Here is a 16,575-nt window from a genome sequence, read left to right on the forward strand (position 1 = left end):
TGGATTGGGGCTAAGAAATGAAAGAGGAAGCCGCCTGGTAGAAAGTTAATCATAGCTAACACTTGGTTCAAGAATCATAAAAGAAGGCTGTATACATGGAAGAATCCTGGAGATACTAAAAGGTATCAGATATATTATATAATGGTAAGATAGAGATTTAGGAACCAGGTTTTAAATTTTAAGACATTTCCAGGAGCAGATTGGTTATGATCTGTAGATTAAAACTGAAGAAACTGCAAAAAGGTGGGAATTTAAGGAGATGGGACCTGGATAAACTGACTAAACCAGAGGTTGTACAGAGTTTCAGGGAGAGCATACGGGAACAATTGACAGGAATGGGGGAAAGAAATACAGTAGAAGATGAATGGGTAGCTCTGAGGGATGAAGTAGTGAAGGCAGCAGAGGATCAAGTAGGTAAAAAGACGAGGGCTAGTAGAAATACTTGGGTAAAGGAAGATATATTGAATTTAATTGATGAAAGGAGAAAGTATAAAAATGCAGTAAATGAAGCAGGCAAAAAGGAATACAAACGTCTCAAAAATGAAATCGACAGAAAGTGCAAAATTGCTAAGCAGGGATGGCTAGAGGACAAATGTAAGGATGTAGAGGCTTATCGCACTAGCGGTAAGATAGATACTGCCTACAGGAAAATTCAAGAGACCTTTGGAGATAAGAGAACCGCTTGCATGAACATCAAGCGCTCAGATGGAAACCCAGTTCTAAGCGCAGAAAGGTGGAAGGTTATAGAGGGTCTATACAAGGGCGATGCACTTGAGGACAATATTATGGAAATGGAAGAGGATGTAGATGAAGATGAAATGGGAGATACGATACTGCGTGAAGAGTTTGACAGAGCACTGAAAGACCTGAGTCGAAACAAGGCCCCGGGAGTAGACAACATTCCATTAGAACTACTGACGGCCTTGGGAGAGCCAGTCCTGACAAAACTCTACCATCTGGTGAGAAAGATGTATGAAACAGGCGAAATACCGTCAGACTTCAAGAAGAATATAATAATTCCAATCCCAAAGAAAGCAGGTGTTGACAGATGTGAAAATTACCGAACTATCAGTTTAATAAGTCACAGCTGTAAAATACTAACGCGAATTCTTTACAGACGAATGGAAAAACTAGTAGAAGCCGGCCTCGTTGAAGATCAGTTTGGATTCCGTAGAAATGTTGGAACACGTGAGGCAGTACTGACCCTACGACTTATCTTAGAAGCTAGATTAAGGGAGGGCAAACCTACGTTGCTAGTATTTGTAGACTTAGAGAAAGCTTTTGACAATGTTGACTGGAATACTCTCTTTCATATTCTGAAGGTGGCAGGGGTAAAATACAGGGAGCGAAAGGCTATTTACAATTTGTACAGAAACCAGATGGCAGTTATAAGAGTCGAGGGACATGAAAGAGAATGGTGATTGGGAAGGGAGTGAGACAGGGTTGTAGTCTCTCCCCGATGTTATTCAATCTTTATATCGAGCAAGCAGTAAAGGAAACAAAAGAAAAATTCGGAGTAGGTATTAAAATCCATGGGGAAGAAATAAAAACTTTGAGGTTCGCTGATGATATTGTAATTCTGTCCTAGACAGCAAAGGACTTGGAAGAGCAGTTGAACGGAATGGATAGTGTCTTCAAAGGAGAGTATAGGATGAACATCAACAAAAGCAAAACGAGGATAATGGAATGTAGTCGAATGAAGTCGGGTGATGCTGAGGGAATTAGATTAGGAAATGAGACATTTAAAGTTGTAAAGGAGTTTTGCTATTTGGGGAGCAAAATAACTGATGGTCGAAGTAGAGAGGATATAAAATGTAGACTGGCAATGGCAAGAAAAGCGTTTCTGAAGAAGAGAAATTTGTTAACATCGAGTATAGATTTAAGTGTCAGGAAGTCATTTTTGAATGTATTTGTACGGAGTGTAGCCATGTATGGAAGTGAAACATGGACGATAAATAGTTTGGACAAGAAGAGAACAGAAGCTTTTGAAATGTGGTGGTACAGAAGAATGCTGAAGATTAGATGGGTAGATCACATAACTAATGAGGAAGTATTGAATAGGATTGAGGAGAAGAAAAGTTTGTGGCACAACTTGACTAGAAGAGGGGATCGGTTGGTAGGACATGTTCTGAGGCATCAAGGGATCACCAATTTAGTATTGGAGGGCAGCGTGGAGGGTAAAAATCGTAGAGGGAGACCAAGAGATGAATACACTAAGCAGATTCAGAAGGATGTAGGTTGCGGTAGGTACTGGGAGATGAAGAATCTTGCACAGGATAGAGTAGCATGGAGAGCTGCATCAAACCAGTCTCAGGACTGAAGACCACAACAACAACAACAACATTTGTTGAATGTTTCAGTAGCTACAGAAATAGTAAAATGTAAATTGTTATTGTGCTATTTGTAGAAAGTTACTGCCATATTCTGTAACTTGTCCAGATTTTAAACAGACACCGCTGAGTGCTGACTTAAATAAAAACAAGCTCTATAGATCAAAATATACAAAAATAAGTGCAAAGTACAGTCTGTTTTGCAGTTCTCTACGAAGTAAACGTTCGAAATGAGCATTCAATTTTCTAACTTCGGCTCTGGGAAAAGTGTTAACTTGTAGACAAGCTCGATGTAACGCTCATTTATATTGTTTACATCTTGTCTACAAAAGCTTGAAGTAGTAGATCGTCACTGTCGTTTTCAGGCCGGCCAGAGTGGCGGAGCGGTTCTAGGCTCTACCGTCTGGAACCGAGCGACCGCTACGGTCGCAGGTTCGAATCCTGCCTTGGGCATGGATGTGTGTGATGTCCTTAGGTTAGTTAGGTTTAAGTAGTTCTAAGTTCTAGGGGACTGGTGACCTCAGAAGTTAAGTCCCATAGTGCTCAGAGCCATTTGAACCATTTTTTTTTGTCTTTTTCACTCAAGAAATTATGCAATTGCCGTATTTGTTGGAAGCGTTTGAATTACCTAACTGAACTGCCACAAAAACACACACACACACACACACACATTCTTAATTTTCTCACACCTCAAACCTTTCGCTTATTTTTTTTTTTTTTTTTTTAATCAAGGTGGCTGTATAATGTTGGCCCCAGTTGTTAAAATACACTTAAATAAAAGGGCACTGAATCAAAAAAAGTGTTGCAAAATACGATTTACGGTCGGTAAATTAACTTACTGAGTCCGCCATTCAGCAAAGTTGGTAGGTGGTGTGGGAAACAATAAGCCAATCCTTGACGCTGTAAGTGTAGAGTCTTGCTAGTTGTGAAACAAACACAGAGGACCTTCACTTCTATCACTAAGTTTATATATTATTTAACTTTCACGAATATTGTTTATTTACGTTCCAAAGCGATGACAAATACCACTTCCTTGCTTACCGATGCTGAGCTGCATCTGCTTTCTTCGACTTGTCCTTTGCAGACAGCCAACGCAGTCGGATAAATGTTCTCATCCTGGCGTAAATCTTAATGATTTCTGTGTGAATAGTGGGGAATCGCTCGGTAAGTATAGCGCACAGGTTCTTAATGACACCAGTTTCCCACGACAAACTGTCGTGTCCATGGATCAGGGCAAAAATTAATTCAAATTTGCTAACTGTTTCGAGCCACGTTTCTGAAGGCACAAGCAAACCCCCCGGAGAAACCATGCCCAGCCATCCTCTCGATGTCTCCTCAGGCAGTGTCAGTAACTCTCCAGTGGGTGTGGCCAGTGATCTGTCATACTGTCTGCATCGATAAGCTACATATCCAGCAAGATATTTAAATCCTTCAGTGCTACAGTCAGAAGCCAGTGACATTGGAGGCACATCGGGTTCTCCTACTCCAAAATCTTCTATCTCCTTCTCTCCTTCAACCATTGCCAACGCCTCAGACATATCAGACAGGATGTTGCCAAAAACAGTGGCAGTCACGAATCTTCCTTCTTCACCTGGCTCAACAGACGATGCATTTGAAAGAGGAATATCATGAGCGTTTGCTCCCTAAAACAACAGTCTTATCCGGCTCTTTACCTCGAATGGCGATGGATGATCATAAATATGTCCAAGGCCTCTTATAAGAGAAAAAAAAGTTCTCCAAGCAGTCTTGATTTAATCTTGCTGTAAGAATATATTCAATATTATAAACAGCTAAGTCACTGAACAGACCCAAAAGTGACCGAACAGTTTTCAAAAATCCTTTCTGAAATGGTAGGAGATGCTTGAGGTGCTAACACGCATCGTCTAACAACACTTATAAAATTTACGTTGGCACTGTTCTTGGGCTTGAAAATTGACACCAAATCCACAGGCTAGTGGTTTATTACTTTCTTTTGTCTTTGAATTAAGTACATCGAAAGTCTCATCCACCATCTGTATGAAATCACTGGTGTGTTCTTCTTCAGGCATCAAATACCGAATCGCCTGTGTTGTTGTACTTGATAGCAGCTGAGCTGCTGAGCGTACTCGCTGTCGCTCTTTGCCCTTCACTGTAATGTGTTGCTGAGATAACTTAGGACATATTTTCATTTCGCCACTGTCCAAAACTAACAGTTTCTCGAGCACAGTTTTTGTCGTAGCCTTGTTTTCCAACATTATTCCTTGATCCAGCAAGTGGTTCCTTAAGAGTTCGAGCAAATGGGGAACGTCAGCAAACACCTGCACACGTCTCAGGGAATCACACGGGTGTGAAAAACAAGTGTTTTCATGAGTAACGCCAAGCTCCTTCCAGACAGAACTATTCTTTGCACCCATGTCTGCTACTGTAGTAGTGATGGGGAGCTCGTGAATGAGTCGTTGAAATGAACGCTTCACTCCTGTGAAGTGTGAACTAACCATTCAATTTCAATGAACTTCAAACTCTTCACAGATAGCACACTCCACACTTTTTTCTAGTTCACTCACTCTCTTCCCCTCTCCCTCACCCATGTCACTCCTCCTCCCATCACTTCACTCCTCCCTGTCCCGCCTGTCGACGAATCACGCGGTGTTAGTGGGGAACGATAGGTTTAGGACGGGAGGAGGAGGTGAGGGGTGAGGAGAAGGCAGCGTCAGCTGCTACCTGCAGTGCTGACATCATTACCAGTGACTATTTGTGCAGTTAAACTTCGCGTCTACGGGTAGCCTACCGTTGGCAGCGCTTGAAGACAAATGAATATTAAAGATAGAAACGAAGTGGCTATCTGTGTGAGCACGCACAGCAAACATGAAAATAAAAGGTTCGTTAATAACACTGAAAGAGGGATTTTACCTGAAATCGTACCAGTGACTACAGGTGACAGTTTACGTTTTGAATCTAGTGGGTTATTATTGTCAACAAAAATAAAATCTACAGGAAAACTTCTGAATAATTACTTAACGTAGATATATAGACTTTGTGACAGTGTTAAACATACTCATTCTATTTTGGATTAAATTTTAAAAGGAACATAAAATTGGACTGCATTTCGTTGGTAGCCCTATTTTTCAGTTCATGAATACAACAAATAATGTTTCATTTGGCAGATAAGACTTTTTTGGGCGCTTCATCAGAAAATGTCGAGCGAGATTAAATGCAGTACCTTCTTTATATGTGACAACCTTCTCTGTTTATCTTTCCTTTGTCCTCCCTTTTTTTTCTTTATTGTCATTTTGAAACCTGTATACAGGCAGGCCTGCAGCAGCATACTACGCCGCTCTTTGGCCGCAGAGAAACACAAAAGATAGAAATGAAGACAATTAGAGAAAAAAGATGGTGGACATGTAAATGGAACCAAACACTTTTTAAAATACAAGGTGTCGTTCACGGGCGTAAAGTCCAAGATAAAATTGTTGAGACACTTGGACACAGACAGAAACGCCCTTTGTCCCCTTCGACCATGCTGTATTTAAGATAACTCAGACGCTGTAAGAGCGTAAAACGTTGCGTGCACGTTACTCCATAGTTCCGCCATCTGTTGGTAAAATTGTGAAGTATTACGAAGCTTTATTGTACGAGCGAGGCGAAGCGAGCGTAGCAGCGGCTGAGCGGCGAACTGGGCAACTTCGCTAGGCTTCCGTACTTCACGAATGAACTACTTCATTTGAACGCTTCACGGCAAAGAGTGAAATGAATGAAGTAGTTCACGGGAATGAACGAGTTCGACCCACCTCTATACTGTAGCCACAACATTGTCGCAAATGCTGGCTAGGGAAACAATTACTTCGTTCAAGAGTGCTGCTGTCATCTGAACGTCAAAATTGAAATAGATAGGCTGCTTCCACGTTGCAAACAAGCGTTGGACCATGACAACGAGGACAATGCTGTGATGTCCAAGAATCCTGTCATCTTGCTGATCGTAACAAATTCTACTGTCAATGTTCATTTCATCAAATGACAAAACACAAATACGTTCCCTGTCAGTCAGTGTTGCAGCCTGCATTTTCATCATCACTAAAACATCCTTCAAAATTTTTTCAGACTTTTCAGACTTTCATCACCTGGGAAACAATGCAACACTATTTCAGCCCCTTTCGTATTGCGATTGTGAGAATTACAGCCAACAACAGCACAACCTGGCATTGCTTCCACACACTCAAATACTTCGGAAAAACACTCACTGCACAAAGATAACCAAACGGAAACGACAACACGCACGAACCACGACAACACAAAACTCAAACGTACACTTCGCGCGCGCCAAGAGCTGTTCCTCCGTGACGTCAATGCGCAGAACGTCAGAAATAGGTATGCTTGTGCGCAGCAGTTACTGCTCCGATGTGATCCACCACTGCTGGCGGCTCACCTCCAATTGCACAACGCTACGCGCTGTTCACATCCAACTGCCCAACACTACAATAGCGAATATTGCAACAATGCCAAACAGCGACAGACTGCACACAGTACAGTGAGTGATTTTCATACAGAGCGCTACGTGGCGTTACCAACTTAAAAACCTACACAGCCTACTTACACAGTTATCAACTCCTATAGGCAATGGGTTTCATTTGAGTCGCACTGTGTGCAGAGCGCCTCGCTTTCGAGAACCTGTGCTTGCTATCATAGTGCGACAGTTGTAAGATGACTATACGGACGTCTTCGATGACATGCGTCATTTTAAACTAAATAATGAAAAAGGAAGACACAAGGAGCAGCACACGTAACTGTGGAGTGGAGGGCTGAGCGAGGTAAACATACAAGGGCAGCAGTATTCATAGTAACACAGTTCTTTATTGTCTAAACTGAATTACTTTTCCATCGGAATTTATTGCAAGGTCAAGAATTATGCCCTCAGGCCATTCAATTTTGAACAGTTAAATTCATCTAAACTGTTAAATGATCTACAAGCATTAAAATTCCAACTGATTACTGAGCTGGTTGTTTCAAATGGTTCTGAGCACCTGATGTTTCTTGCAGGAATGTGGTGTACTTCCTACCATTAAGATTTCCTTCGAAGAAATAGGGGCCTATAATTCTGTCCTTCAGAATCCCACACCAAACATTCACCGATCACAGTTTTTGATATGCAACTTGCCGCACCCAAAATGGATTTTCAGTTGCCCAATAATGCATGCTACGCAAATTAACATTTCCATGGTTCGTGAATGTAGCTTCGTCAATAAATGAAATCAAATTAATAAATGTGCCATCCCTCTGAATCTGATGTTGAGCCCATCGGCAGAATTCAATGCGACGCATACAATCCGTACCAGTTAATTCTTGGTGGAGACTGACATGGTAAAGATGATGTTTATGGCTATGCATAACGCGAACAACACTACTCTGGCTCACGACAGATTCCCTTGCGAATTGATGCGAACTAACTCAAGAATCTCGAACCACAATGGCAAGAGTACGAATTTCCATTTCCTCGTTATAACTTACCTTTACCGGATATGTTTCCGATGCATTAAAGATCCAGTAGTTCTCAATTTACCATACACATATTTAAATGTATGACGTGTCGGTTGAGTACGTTGAGGATATCTTTCAGCGTATAAGTCTCTAGCTTTCACTTCATTTCGTTGGGATTCGCCGTAAAATAGAAGTATATTGACTTGTTCTTCGAAGGAAGACATCAATCAAATTCGCTTGATTCGACTAGTCTTACCGTTCGTATTAGTGTTGTATTGCGAAACCGTCGAAAGGTGTTTACACGTCAATGGCACTTTAGATGGATAGGCGTATTCGGTTAATATTTACTATTTGCTCGATAAACGAGAGGGAAGTGTCAGAGTTTGTGCTTCGATAAGTGCCGAAGTGATAAGTTATACCACTCAGTCCAAGATAAGAAGATTGCAGCACTGCGTTGATACCAGTGGTCATCACTTCGAACACCTTCTGTAAATGGACGTTCATGCCACCTTTTTGACTTTCGTTGACCTTCAAAGACCTTACTGTTACACATTACTGGATTCGTCTCGATAGCCGCTATCAGAAAATAAGTACCAGACTACAGCATCCCATTTAAAAAAAAAAAAGTTTGCCTTCATATCTCTGACGCGACCCCACCTAGCAACAGAAAACCAATATGATATTATGGGCCCGTTGTCCCATGCAACATTTGTCCCACAAACTTTTCAGCTGCTATCATACTTTCGGAGTTATTATTGGTGGCAATAGTTACTGACTCACACTGTATAGCCTTAGAGAACTTCAAGGGTATCTCTTCATTCCTTAGAACTTCACTATCCCAGTTGTTTCCTTATTGATTTTTCCTGACTAATTTCTTAAACTTCAGCATGCTCTTTTAGTCATAAAATCCGTATTCTGCGGTTACAGTTCCTGTTTTATATTCGTAAATTAAACGAATTCTGCTCCCACTGCCTCCTTACCCTTTACTACCACCTCCTCCACTTTTGGGCACCCCTGCACAGCACTGAGAATATGAACACACGTTTTATTCATGTAAAAAAGCATTAAAAAGCAGCAAAGCAAGCACATATGTTGAGTATTCTCTACAAATATTGTCTTTCGAAAAATATCGTTGAAACGGATAAGGAATGATAAAATTGTTTTTATTCAGATACAAATAGATGGACCTGAAAATTATCGACGTTAGCAATAACGAAATACCAGCCACGTATATGTGCCATAAATACAGTTTTGAGCGGTTTGATGAAATCTTCGGCCTAGGTTTGACGATTACCAGCTGGCCGATTTCAGTTACTGTTCCGAAAGCTTGCTGCCAGAAACAATTGGAAGTAGTTGACGGTGCGTCTCAAACGACGTTTTTCTGAGTGTTCATGGGCGTGACATTTTCCGGGTACTACTTTTTGTATGTGCCAATCATTATGTACAACTGTGTCTTTTCATTGCTTACAGAGATGCAATTATTGGAATTTAACTACAGAAATACTAGCGAGATGTGTTTCGCAAACGCAAATGATAAAGTTCAAAGTTTTAATAAATGGATCTCAGCACTATGTGACTTAACTTCTGAGATCATCAGTCCCCAAGAACTACTTAACCCTAAGTAACCTAAGGACATCACACAAAACCATGCCCGAGGCAGGATTCGAACCTGCGACCGTCGCGGTCGCGCGGTTCCAGACTGAAGCGCCTAGAACCGCTCGGCCACTCCGGCCGGCTCAAAGTTTTCATATTTTGCACCTCCGACTTCAGTGCACATTCGAATTGTTTTGGCAACGCCACGTGTAGCTTTTCTTACACCGTCTTGATTTTTTTTATGAGGGCAACACTATCGACAATCGGAATGGTAAGTTACTCACTTGTGTTTTCGTTTTAATTGTATCAAACAAAAATCTACAGGGATAAGGTCTGGGAACCTTGGCGGCGAAGGAACGTGACCGTTTATGGCGATCCCTCTTATGATGAAAGGTGAAAGATCTGCCACAGGAGGACTAGAATCTATAAGGGCCCCGACATGATGGAAGAACACAGCAATACTTGTAGCCAATAAATCAGAAAACTCGTTTTCTAGTAAATCTAGATAACCACATCAGCACACTCAGCATTTCTCAACACGTGCTGCATGCTTAAATGATACAGTAACACTGGGCAACAATTTAAATTCGAAGTTCAAAAATTCAGTTATGTAAACTAAACTTGAACTTCAAAACAAAAGATACAGTCGACAATTAAATCAATAGCAACTGAAATACCAATGTTAAATGAATCTCTGAAACCAGATGTGAATCTGTAACTACAAATATTGGACGCTTATTATAGGGAATGTTTTATCCGAATTAGTCAATACTACTATTTCTTATAATAGTTACTAATCCTTCTGAAACTCCCTGTATAATTGTGTGTATCTATCCATGCTGCTAGCTCTGTAAGAAGTTATCCCCTCATCGTCAAAATCGTCGCATTCTCGCAAGTTAGTGTAGCGTGAGAAGACACATCAGGGCCCCTAACGCAAGAGTTCCTGCGATGTCGCTTTTCCAGCCACAGTGAAAGAATAATGGGGCTAGGTGGCTGAGGGAATTCAGGCAGGACACGCTAACGTACTTCGGCGCTCGTACCTTGCTGCTAAACAGGTAGAAAAAAAATATCCTTACAAAACCAATTGATTCCCCTTCATTTTATTTAAGAACAACATTTATTCATTTATGCATTATGTCACCTGTGAAAATTAGTGCTTTCTGGACCTCTCCTACATCCAACCGATCATTAGAGAGTTAACGCTGCAATGTGCACAGTACATACCGTAAGTTCATCATCGTCGTAAAGGATTACGCGTTTTGGCCATTCACCCTCAGAATTGTTCAAGTCATCTCTTTAAGGCAATTCCACGATACTCTTTATTAGGTTGTACAATATTACAGCTTTAGTTAACCTATTATTAGACATATATTGTACGTGGTCCTTCTACGAGGGCGTGCTCAAAAGTAATTTTTTACGTGAAAACTCTTAAGGCTTTTAAAATAAAATAAACGTTATTAACATTCTACATCTTCATTCTTCATGTTTACTCATGCTCATAAATTAAGGATATTGATGAAACAACGCACTGGTGGGCGGTTTGCGGTCGCCTCACAGTGGCGTTCGAGGTAGTCCACGTATGCAGAGGTGTGTTGGTGCATGTCACAGTATGGTGCAGCGAGTAAGTGTGCAGAGGTTTACAGACGTGCTAATGGTGACTGTGTGTTGAAAATGGCTCAAACAACACATATTCATGACATTCTGAAAGTATTTGTATGGAGCGTAGCCATGTATAGAAGTGAAACATGGGCGATAACTAGTTTGGACAAGAAGAGAATAGAAAATTTCGAAATGTGGTGCTACAGAAGAATGCTGAAGATAGATGGGTAGATCATATAACTAATGAGGAGGTATTGAATAAGACTGGGGAGAAGAGAAGTTTGTGACACAACTCGACTAGAAGAGGGGATCGGTTGGTAGGACATGTTCCGAGGCATCAAGCTGCATCAAACCAGTCTCAGGACTGAAGACCACAACAACAACAACATGAGGGGTAGAATACTAGGGCGACTGGAGGCTGGTCAAACACAGCAGATCGTAGCACAGGCCCTCCGTGTGCCACAGAGTATGAACTCAAGATTATGGCAACGAATCCAGCAAACAGGAAACGTGTACAGGCACTACAGTACAGGACGTCCACAGTGTGAAACACCACAAGAAGACCGATATCTCACCATCAGCGCCCGCAGACGGCCACGGAGTACTGCATGTAGCCTTGCTCGGGATTTTACCGCAGCCACTGGAACAGTTGTCTCCAGACACACAGTCCACAGACGACTGAACAGACCTGCAAGGTGCATTCCACTGAGCCCTGGTCACAGGAGAGCCCCTAAAGCCATGTGTCAAGAACACAGTACATGGTCATTGCAACAGTGGTCCTAGGTTATGTTCACGGACGTGTCCAGGTATAGTCTGAGCATTGATTTTCGCCGGGTTTTCATCTGGCGTGAACAAGGAGCCGGTTGCCAACCCCTTAATGTCCTTAAAAGGGACCTGTATGATGCCCGTCGTTTGTTGGTGTGGGGTGGGATTGTGACTGGTGCACGTACATCGCTGCATGTCTTTGACAGAGGAATTGTAACCGGTCAGGTGTATCGGGACGTCATTTTGCGCTCATCAGGTGTGCAGTGTGTCCCACCTTCCTCCTGATGGATGATAACGCACGGCCCCATTGAGCTGCCATCATGGAGGAGTACCTTGAAACAGAAGATATGAGGCGAATGAAGTGGCCTGCCTGTTCTCCAGACCTAAACCCCATCGAGAACGTCTGGGATGCTCTCGGTCGACGTATCGCTGCACGTCTTCAAACCCCTAGGACACTTAAGGAGCTCCGACAGGCACTGGTGCAAGAATGGGAGGCTATACACTAGCAGCTGCTCGACCACCTGATCCAGAGTATGCCAACCCGTTGTGAGGCCTGTGTACGTGTGCATGGTGATCATATCCCATACTGATGTCGGGGTACATGCCAAGGAAACAGTGGCGTTTTGTAGCACATGTGCATCGGGACGGTTTTCTCAACTTATCACCAATACCGTGGACTTACAGATCTGTGTCGTGTGTGTTCCCTATGTGCCTATGCTATTAGCGTCAATTTTGTGTAGTGCCACGTTGTGTGGCACCGTATTCTGCAATTATCTTTAATTTAAGAGCATGAATGTATTTACTGCTCATTTGGCGACGAACCTATTTCTCCCAACGGGACACTATTTTGTTGATACCGTTAGTGTAGAATGTTTGACTTTATTGACGGAGCCACAACTTAATCTCTCTTGCACCACTTCATCACTATTAAAGTGGTGTCCACAAAGGCAACAGCTGGAAATCGGATGGGGCCAAATCAAGACTCTATGGCGGATGATCGATGACAGTGAACTCGAGGATGTCGTAGCGCTCGTGATTGGTCTGGCATTTCATGCTGAAGGAAAGAGTGCCCCAAGTGTGTACGAATGTTCCGAATTCGAGCTTCGATTCTGCACGCTGTTTCTCACGCACCGACGTAATTACGTTACTCACCACCACGTTACACGATGCAATTCGGAGCCCTGCGACGGCAGAGGGTTGCAACGAAGGGAAAAAGTTGCCGGAGTAAGCTGCACGCATACCGCAACCGATGTTGAGAACAGAATAAAAATTCGGAGGTATTAGTTTTCCGCATGCCTCGTAAATCAGTCTGTATTTTGTAATTATGGTTGTAATGGGTTCAACATTTAGTTCTTGTCTAATATGACTGTTTCTTTTATGATCCAGTAATGGATATCCCTCTACAAATCGGAGAACCGTTTCCTCTAATGATTCGATTTGTCGTAATTGATCAGACATTAGGTCCAACATTCGCTACCATGCAGCGACAGTGGCAAGGTCATTGCTTTGCACGTTTGATTAATGTTTATTTTCGTATGTTTTAACTTACTTCGTATGGTTCCACAAAGCTTAGCTCTACATATGTGGCTTGGAAAAAGTAATGTTGCATCCTAGATATTTGAAATCTTTTACTTGTCTAATTATTTGTCCTTCCATAATAATTTTTTGTCACATTGGTTCCATTCCCTCAAATACCGTCGCTTTTTTCTGTCTCTCGAGTTTCTCATTCCGTGTTGACAGATAAAACAAAAGTGAGGGCATTTCAAAGACTGGGTACTGATAACAATAATTATTATTTACGTTTGGGCCTTCCTGGACTTCGCGATGTGCAACGAAGGTCATTTTTAGTTGGTTTTTTTTTCAGCTTGTCTTTGTGTGCATATTACATCCATTCTCTCAGAATGGGCTCCATCTTGCTCGCCAGATCAAGTTGTTCTGGTCTTCGTCGGTTTTTCTATCCGGCTAACTGACAATGGGCTCCTCCTTGCTCGCCAGACCAAGTTGTTCTGGTCTTCGTCGGTTTTTCTATCCGGCTAACTGACAATTTGTGAATTTTATGCCTAAAAAGTATCCGGCCGGCCGGAGTGGCCGAGCGGTTCTAAGCGCTACGGTCTGGAACCGCACGGCCGCTACCGTCGCAGGTTCGAATCCTGCCTCGGGCATGGATGTGTGTGATGTCCTTAGGTTAGTTAGGTTTAAGTAGTTCTAAGTTCTAGGTAGCTTTACTGCGACTTTTGTAGAATCTGATTGTTTCCGATGCACACAGAATTTGAATCTGCGTTTTCTCTTATCGGAATAAATGCTTTTATATTTTTCAAATTTTTATTTTTATTTTTTTCTGCACGTTCGCTCGTTACTAAATTCAACTAAAATTTTCGTTTTTTATTTCATTCACTCCCTTGGATTCGTTAGATGTCTCTTTTCCTGTTTAAGAAATGAATATCTCCTCCACATAAAAATATCTGGCTGTATGACTGTTTCTGATATCTGTGTTATGTGTATTTTAAAATGCTCTTGTTGTTATACGTACCTTTAGTAAAATTGTTTGCATTTTATGGCAACAAAAATCGTGACCACATGGTTTCCAGGCCGCCAAAATATTTGAACTAATAAATTCTGTCGGTTTTGTCGTATTTAGTTTTCAGCATTTTTGGTATCAAGTTGTTACTAGACATGTATTTTCTTTTTTAAAATAGTGCTTGGCGATCTACTCTTTCGGCTGTTTCCTTTTTATGCTGTTGGAATGTCTAGACCAAACTGATCGATCGTCTGCAAAAGCTAGGCAGTTTATCCAAGTACTGGTTCTTCTTAAACTGATTGGTTCGTCAATATGTTAACCTCCGATTTTATTTCTCACCCGTCTTGGATTACTTTTTCTTAGACACAGTTGGAAAGTATTGGAAAAATTCCATTACCTTGTCTCACTCCTGTTTTGATTTCAAAATGTTCCATTAATTTCTCGTCTGCATTTTACCTCAGATTTTCTACCATTTAGTGCTTCTCAAATAATTGCAGTTGTTTTGAAGCGCAGCTCTTTCCTTTCAGTTCCTGGATGAAAGAGGCACTCTCCACTGAGTCGTGCCGGTTTTTTTTTTTTAATCTGCAAAGGTGCGAAGTACTTTCTTATTATTTTGGTATCTAAAATGCAAGGTGTTATACGATGAAACATCCCCGATGCCCTGTGCAGCAGAGGCTAACTTGTGCGACAGCAGCAGAGTTCTGTGACCGCAGCCGGCTTCCGCTGATGCTTTGCTCGTCCCCTCTGAAACCACAGGCAGGGTCTGCCGAGCGGTCTTGCTTTGTGACTGACTGATGACGGATGATGGTCGCTAATTTTGGTGGGTCCATTAACCTCTATTAGTCGTGACACAGCCTTGTTCGCTGTTGTGTCTGTGCGACAGCAATACTGGTCCACTCCTATTAAATCGTCTGCTTTGATCTCCCAGAGACTGTGATTGTTGCTATTATTAAAATGTCGGTAGCAAACAATTTAAAAGAAGTCTATTCCAGTTTTATTTTATCGTTTATATTTTTTTCTGTTATACACAGAAGTGTGATGAAAACATAAACCACATTTCACACAGTTTCCTTGTGTGATAATTAGGCCCACAGTAATCTCATATTTATTTCTCGTAATTTCAGCATGCGAACTTTCCCATAATAAGGACCATCGTTTTAAAACAGGCGATGTTCAGAGAATTAGATGCGGAAATTAAGCAGTGGAAGGATTTTGTTGTTTGAGCAACAAAATAACTGACGATAATAGGTAGAGTATAAAATGCAGGTCGTCAGTAACGGGAAAAGGGTTTCTGGAAATGAAAAATTGATCATCAGGGATTATAAATTTGCGCTAGGAATCTTCTGAAGGTATTAGTGTAGTCTTTTGCGGAAGATCTGCAGCGGATAGGCATTTGGTGCAGGGAGTGGCAACTCACCCTTAACATAGACAAATGTAATGTATTGCGAATACATAGAAAGAAGGATCCTTTATTGTGTGATTATGTGATAGCGGAACAAACACTGGTAGCAGTTACTTCTGTAAAATATCTGGGAGTATGCGTTCAGAACGATTTGAAGTGGAATGATCATATAAAGTTAATTGTTGGTAAGGCGGGTGCCAGGTTGAGATTCATTGGTAGAGTCCTTAGAAAATGTAGTCCATCAACAAAGGAGGTGGCTTACAAAACACTCGTTCGACCTATACTTGAGCATTGCTCATCAGTGTGGGATCCGCACCAGGTCGGGTTGACAGAGGAGATAGAGAAGATCCAAAGAAGAGCGGCGCGTTTCGTCACAGGGTTATTTGGTAAGCGTGATAGCGTTACGGAGATGTTTAGCAAACTCAAGTGGCAGACTCTGCAAGAGAGGCGCTCTGCACCGCGGTGTAGCTTGCTGTCCAGGTTTCGAGAGGGTGCGTTTCTGGTTGAGGTATCGAATATATTGCTTCCCCCTACTTATACCTCCCGAGGAGATCACGAATCTAAAATCAGAGAGATTCGAGCGCGCACGGGGGCTTTCCGGCAGTCGTTCTTCCCGCGAACCATACGCGACTGGAACAGGAAAAGGAGGTAATGACAGTGGCCCGTGAAGTGCCCTCCGCCACACACCGTTGGGTGGCTTGCGGAGTATAAATGTAGATGATGATGTAGAACAAAGAAAATCATTGCGTCAGATCAAACACATAGAAAAAAGAGAAAAATCTGTATAAAATTAATAGAAAACAGAAGGTACCTTGCGGCCAACTGATCGCTGTAATAAAGGAATGAGCCAGCCACTTTACAATGCACTAAAATCTCTAGCCTAAAATGTTAGTCCAGAGTCCAGACACTTCACAAAA

This window comes from Schistocerca piceifrons, chromosome 7 (genome assembly GCF_021461385.2).
Source record: "Schistocerca piceifrons isolate TAMUIC-IGC-003096 chromosome 7, iqSchPice1.1, whole genome shotgun sequence".
Taxonomy (NCBI): Eukaryota; Metazoa; Arthropoda; class Insecta; order Orthoptera; family Acrididae; genus Schistocerca; species Schistocerca piceifrons.